The following is a 6,349-nucleotide window of genomic DNA, read 5'->3' as shown; positions in this document are numbered from 1 at the left end:
GTGTATGTGTGTGTGTTTTAAAAATCTTTCCCACCACACAAAGTTCTTTCTATTAAGCAGATAACAGAGAAGAACAACAACAAAAGCTAAACAAGCCAACTGCTTGCTCTCTCTTTGGGATATGATTGTTTCTCGGGTGCATGAAGTATTCAACAATAACGTAAGAAAAGGAAAAGAATGATTTCTTCTGTATAATCCCTAAACACACAAGCTGAGTTTACTGGGTCAGATTTCACTGTGGGCATTTGTATGCCTACTTGCAGGCATTGTCATCAGATGTCTCACTGCTACTTGTCTCCGTGTCTGAGTCCTCAAGCTCTGCCCTGCAAGTGCTTCTCCAAGGGGAGAATAGGTTGGAACTTCGACTCTGCAAGAAGCCATTCTTCCCAGAGCCGTTTCTTATCAGCTGCTCTGTCTTCATGTGGAACTCTCTGAGCTCATCCTTTGTGAGGCGCAGGAAATTCTCATCATTTTCAGGACACTCCTGCCATCTCATTGCTTTCAGTGACCTGTGCTCTGCTTCCAAAGAGTGAGAGAGGACCTCCCCTTCCTCTTCTACAGGGAGAGCGAGACCATTCTGAGGACAGCCTTCCTCTCGTTTTCCTTTGGTTCAGATGTGCTGTTGTCCTCCAAATCTTTCAGCTTCTCACACTCTCTGCTCTCTGAGAAGTCCCCTTTCCGGTCATCCTTCAGAGTCTTCAGGAGCTCGCTCTTCCTGTCAGTAGTTTGGCGGGTCAACTTGGTCAGATGAGAGGAGCTGATTGCAATTGGAGGAGCGGTGCTGGTGGGGCTCTCTTTGAGAGAGCTTAAAACTACACCACCAGCCAGTACTATTGGTTTGATAACAGATTGGTCTGTAAAAATAGACTCTGGCTAAAGGAAAGTCTTTGACTGTGTGGATCACAATAAACCGGAAAATTCGAAAGAGATGGTAATACCAGACCACCTGACCTGCTTCTTGAGAAACCTGTATGCAGGTCAGAAAGCAACAGTTAGAACTGGACATAAAACAACAGACTGGTTCCAAATAGGAAAAGGAGTATGTCAAGGCTGTATATTGTCACTGTGCTTATTTAACTTATATGCAGAGTACATCATGAGAAACTCTGGGCTGGAAGAAGCACAAGCTGGAATCAAGGTTGCTGGGAGAAATATCAATCACCTCAGATATGCAGATGACACTACGCTTATGGCAGAAAGTGAAGAAGAACTAAAGAACCTCTTGATGAAAGTGAAAGAGGAGAATGAAAAAGTTGGCTTAAAGCTCGACATTCAGAAAACGAAGATTATGGCATCTGGTCCCGTTGCTTCATGGCAAATAGATGGGGAAACAGTGTCAGGCTTTATTTTTTTCGGGCTCCAAAATCACTGCAGATGGTGATTGCAGCCATGAAATTATAAGATGTATACTCCTTGGAAGGAATGGTATGACTAACCTATACAACATATTAAAAAGCAGAGACATTACTTTGCCAACAATGGTCCCTCTAGTCAAAGCCATAGGTTTTCCAGTAGTCATGTATAGATGTGAGAGTTGGACTATAAAGAAAGCTGAGCGCCAAAGAATTAATGCTTTTGAACTGTGGTGTTGAAGAAGACTCTTGAGAGTCCCTTGAACTGCAAGGAGATCCAACCAGTCCATCCTAAAGGAGATCAGTCCTGGGTGTTCATTGGAAAGACTGATGTTGAAGCTGAAACTCCAATACTTTGGCCACCTGATGCGAAGAGCTGACTCATTTGAAAAGAAGCTGATGCTGGGAAAGATTGAGGGCAGAAGGAGAAGGGGACGACAGAGGATGAGATGGTTGGATGGCATCACCGACTCAATGGGCATGAGTTTGAGTAAACTCTGGGAGTTGGTGATGGACAGAGAGGCCTGGTGTGCTGTGGTTCCTGGGGTTGCAAAGAGTCGGACACGACTGAGCAACTGAACTGAACTGAACTGGCTAGAGGAAAGGGCTCCTGATTTGTGCTCCATTCTATTAGCTTTCCATGCACTGGCCTTGGATAGAGGTGGTACAGGCTTAGGAACCAGGTTCTTACAGACACTTGGAACCATGGTTAACAATTTGTTTCCATTTGCATGATGAGATCCTGGTGAATGCAGCAGAGAAGGCAGCAGCAGGATCTTCTTTGAAAACTTTTTTGATGACTAGCATTTTGGAGGGCTGCTTGGCACTAGGGTGGGTTTTCCCACACTCTAGAAGGGGTCCCAATAGGTCTGCATGGCTGATTCTGTTTGCCAGTTTCTGGATTCAAAGGAGGAAAGTCTTCCTCTTCAAATAGCAACTTTTCCACCTTATCTTCTTTCTTCTCCCCTCTAGTATCTGTAGGTGGCTTTTCCTAAAAGGCACATTCTTTCTTGAAGTGGAAGCTGCCATTCCAGTGGTGATGGTTTTCAGTGCCAACCCCACTATGCTGGCTTATACCATCATGACCTAGTGCAGAGCCATGCCAACTAGATAGGTTCCCTGTGATTCCATCATACGCTCCCTTAGAGACACCAGAGTCCACAGAATCATGGCAGAACAGGGAGAGCTGGTGCCAAGAATCTCCTATTATCCAAAGAGGTCCATTGTTGGAAAAGCCATCAGAGGAATTATGTCTACAACAGCTTACTCCAAATTACCATCTCCTTGGGATAGGTGCCCTCCATGTTTTTTGAAAGTTGCTGTAGGTGACTTAGCTGACTGTGATGTTGAGAAATGTAGCCAAGCAGGAACAAAGTCATGCTGCACTGTTTAAATCCAGTGTCTCTTTTCAACAAGGTGAGGCCTCCAACCTCATGGCCAGGATCCCAGAGTATAATCCCTGTGGTTCTGCTTCCTGAACTTCTTTGAGTTGCCAGCTGGATTTCCATGAGGTTCTCTTGTTAAGACGGTACTTAATTAGCCTGGCCAGCAGAATGCCTTACGATGAAGCACAAAGAAGCCAGGCTCTGTGTGGATCAATCTCTCAGTCCCCTCAACTGCTCATCTTAAACTATCTAGTTCCTGACATGTTTCCCAAAGGGGAAGGAAAAAGGGGAGAGAGAGGGGAACATAAAACGTATTTGTTCCATTTAAAAAATGGGGGAAGGGGAAAGAGCTATATCAATGTTCAGCTCATTCAACTTCCTTGAGTGATGGCGCTATGTGTTGCTTAAATAGATAATACATGGACATTTGCACAGTGAATGCAAATACTGTTCATAACAAGTTCATAGCTTAGAAACACAGAATGACTTCTGTTTGGTCAAATAATGTCATTGAAGTGATAGATCAAAAATAAAACATTAAAGAGCTATAAAAGATATTCTGAGTAGTCAACTCTAGTAGCAAAGCATCCATCCACATTACAAAGCCCTTAATTTACAAATCTCATTATTCTTACATGGCTGCTAAAAACAGTCTGCAGGTATGAGTTTTTATTTGTCTTATCCTTCAAAATCTAAGGACATATGAAACCTTGTTTAAAAAGAAAACTAAAACAAACAGGAACTTGATATGATTTCCCTCCAAGAATAGCGGCTTTCAAGGCAAATTTCTTGGTATAAAGCTCCCCAATGTTTCTTCTGTTTCTTTGGTCTTCATTATTTATAAATTCAAAGCAAAATTAAAACAAGTAGAAAGGCAGGGCTTAAGAACAGTCATGGAGAAAGCTCCAAAGTGAGGTTTTCTTCTTCTCAGTTTTCTGGGTTTCACTCGTTCCACCTGTTCCTGAAGACTGAATTGAGTTAATGGAGGGTAATAAGAATCTTCTGCTTCAGTACAAAAGTCACTTTGGATCCACTTCCATCATTGTTCAATCATTTAAAAAGCCACAGGAATGTCTCACGGGCAGTGGAGGGGCTACGGTTAGGGTTAGGTACCAGTCGCGGCATTTGAGGGCGTGTCCCCAGCTTCCTGATCCAGCAGAGGTGGAAAGCCCATAACCATAACAAAGGTCTTCCCCCAAATCAAATTAAAGACATTTTTGATGGATGTTGAGTTCTAGATTAACAGATATTTTCCCCCTTCAATACTTTCATGATATTACTTTACTGTGTTGCTATCTGCATAGCAGATAAATTTTTGGGTGATAAATTTGCTTTTATACTTACCTTTTCCCTCTGTACATATTGTTTTTAAGGTTTTATTCTTGTCACTAGTTTCAAGTAGTTGAATTTTGGTGTATCTTGGTTTGATTTTCTTCATGTTTCTTGTGTTTGGATTTCATTGCATCTCTAAGTATCTGTGGATTTTCATTGTTTGAAAAAAAAAATGTCCACCATTTCTTCAAACGTTTTTTTCTGTTCCCTCAGTCATGTTCTTTGCCAGGGTCCCGATTAACTGTATGTTGAGTCTTTGGAAGTTGTCCCACAACTTACTGATACTTTCTGATTTCATTTTTTCACAGTTTGAGTTTGGATAGTTTCTATTGCTATGTCTTTAAAATCACTAATCTTTTCCTCTGCAATGTCTAATCTTTTGTTAATTTCATCTAGTTTATTTTTTCTCTCAGAAATTATAGTTTTCCTGTCAAAAAACTTGAATTGAGTGCTTTTAAAATATATTTTTCAAGTCTCAACTTTGAAAACAGAAGGAAAATATTTGTATTAGCTATTTTAATGTTGTTTTCTGGTAATTCTTTTACATGTGTTAATTCTGGACTGGTTTTGTTTGATTGAATTTTCTCCTCATTTCAGAGTGGGAGTGAGAGTACCCAGGGTTGTGGAGTCTGCAGGTCTGCCTGGGGAGAAACAGCTGCCTGATTTTGAGTAGGCATAAAACGTCAACCCCAGGAGCCCAGTGAAATGACTTGGCTGCATCCAATCCAGACTCCACATGGCCATCTCCTATTTTGCCCTTCCTGAATTATGAGGTGAAGATGCTCACCCAGGCAGCAAAGGACCCTGTGTTGTCTTCAGAAGGGCACCACACAGCCTCACCTGGGATATGTCAGGTTATGACCAATGCAAATATCCACCTTTGCTCTTCTAAGATGTGCCCACAAACTCCACCCAGCTCAAATTCAGTCATTATAAATAGATAGGGAGCTAACTTTCTGTGACCTAATCCCAAGACCAAGGCACTATGTTTCCAAGTCTAACTTGGCTCAAATATCTTTGCCTATTAGGGTTATTTTCCTTCTATTGTGGTGAAATTGCTATTTTCAGTAGCTGAGAGAAATTCAGACTTTATTCCACTTAGTAGGAAATCCACTGTGAGGTAGGTGATTACCAGAAGCTGGTATTTTTTTTTTTTTTTAGCTGTATAGATGGATCCTGAAGAAATGATCATAAATAATCATATTTTAAAGAGATTAATCTGTGCCTACAGGATGCAATCAGTGGGGCAAATATCTATCAGATAGATCTATTATCCATTTAAAATTTTATATATTTATAGCTTTGAGGAATAATACAAGTGGAGCAGGAACCTAGCCAGCAGCAAACAAACACAATTTCAAGAGGGAGATTTATTACTGCCTCTGGAAGTAAATCATAGCTGATATTCTGGGCTTAGTTTATTCTGAGCGTGTGATCTCACTCAATCAGATCACACTAAATATAGACCTGGAGAGGAGTCATGATAGTCAGAACATCGATAGACCACAAGCTGCCACCTGGGTTTTTCATGTCTTTTTCAGAAAGCAGTGAATTCATCTCAGCATTCACTTTCTTTTAAGATAAAGCAGGAGGATCATCCCTTGCTGATTCCTGGAGGGAAACTCAAACTGCTATGAAAATATATTCACAGTTGTATTTGGATTTACAGAATTTTAGGGCAAAATTTACTATCTTTTTGCAAAATGTCCCTCTGCTCCACCATACCCTGTAACATTCCATCTCTTATAGTGTTATTGCCATGATTATTCTGATGATGAGAAGCATTAATGATGACTCATTTTACTGATATTTCTCTACATGCCCAGAAGGGTTTGTGTAATCTATCTGGAAAGAAAGATCTTCTTAGAACTATAATGTTTATCAAAATATCAGAGAGATTTGGGTAATCTGGCTTAAACTTCCCTATCAACCTCACTACCACCTTTTACCACAACGTAAAATCTCCAAGATGGTTAAAAATTCAACCTCGTAATCAGGTTGTTTGGCAAACAAGTCCCCACAACCTCACTCACAGTCACTCCCTTCAGGGCTACTCACATGGTGGGTGCTCAATTCAACAAATACTTGAAAAAAAAGGCGGGGGGGAAAGGAGGAGTGGTCAGAAAGCAGAATATACACATGTATGCTAACAGCTTACTCCCAGCCTAGGCTGTCTGTCCTGTACAAATGACCTGAATGACACCACGTGTATCTTTTCACTTTCAGAGCTTCCCTGATGGCTCAGCAGATAAAGACTCTGCCTGCTATGTAGGAGACACA

At 41.2% G+C, this 6,349-nt stretch overlaps 1 pseudogene; it reads right to left on the bottom strand.

Moving 5' to 3' along the window:
- Nucleotides 1–253: 253 nt before the first annotated feature.
- Nucleotides 254–4,175, bottom strand: LOC120860621 (annotated as a pseudogene).
- Between the last annotated feature and the right edge of the window lie 2,174 nt (nt 4,176–6,349).

This window comes from Oryx dammah, unplaced genomic scaffold (genome assembly GCF_014754425.2).
Source record: "Oryx dammah isolate SB20612 unplaced genomic scaffold, SCBI_Odam_1.1 HiC_scaffold_1, whole genome shotgun sequence".
Taxonomy (NCBI): Eukaryota; Metazoa; Chordata; class Mammalia; order Artiodactyla; family Bovidae; genus Oryx; species Oryx dammah.
Note: the sequence above shows the minus strand (reverse complement) of the source record. Positions and strands in the feature narration are given on the sequence as shown.